A 620-nucleotide genomic window follows, 5' to 3' on the forward strand; every position below is an offset into this window, starting at 1 on the left:
AGGCTGCTCCCAGCCAGAGGCACTGACCCAGCTGGGAGCATCTTTCCGGGCTCCCAGCTCCGGGGCTGTCGAAAACGAGTTTGCACACACAACCCCGCACCCACCCATGCCTCTAATTCAGGCAGTCTCCATGTCCAAAGCAGCCCGCATTGGCTGTGGGGGAGTATTCCCTGGAGCATCCTTTGCTGGGCTGGGCTGGGAGCTGGCTGGTGCATGGCTTCATTGTATTTAAAGCCCCCCGCGCCTCCCCCCGCATGAAGATACTCAGTGCCGGGACAGAGCTGGCTTGTCTGGAGGAGCATGAAAACCTGGCTTCCCAAGAAGCGCGGTGAAGTTCATAGAATCACAGTAGTGTCGGAAGGGACCTCAGGAGGTCACATCTAGTCCAACCCCCTGCTCAAAGCAGGACCATCTTCAACTAGATCATCCCGGCCAAGGCTTTGCCTAGCCGGGTCTTGAAAACCTCCAAGGATGGAGTTCACAAACTTCAGGAGCCTTCCAAAGACAGGCTGGGGATGCTGTGCGGAAATGTAAACGGTTGCAAAATAGGAAGAAGAGAAAGATAAGTGACCCCGGAGCACACAGCAGAGTCCTCCTGGCTCCTTCCCTCCCGGGGCCGA

This window comes from Alligator sinensis, unplaced genomic scaffold (assembly GCF_000455745.1).
Source record: "Alligator sinensis unplaced genomic scaffold, ASM45574v1 scaffold1086_3, whole genome shotgun sequence".
Lineage (NCBI taxonomy): Eukaryota > Metazoa > Chordata > Crocodylia > Alligatoridae > Alligator > Alligator sinensis.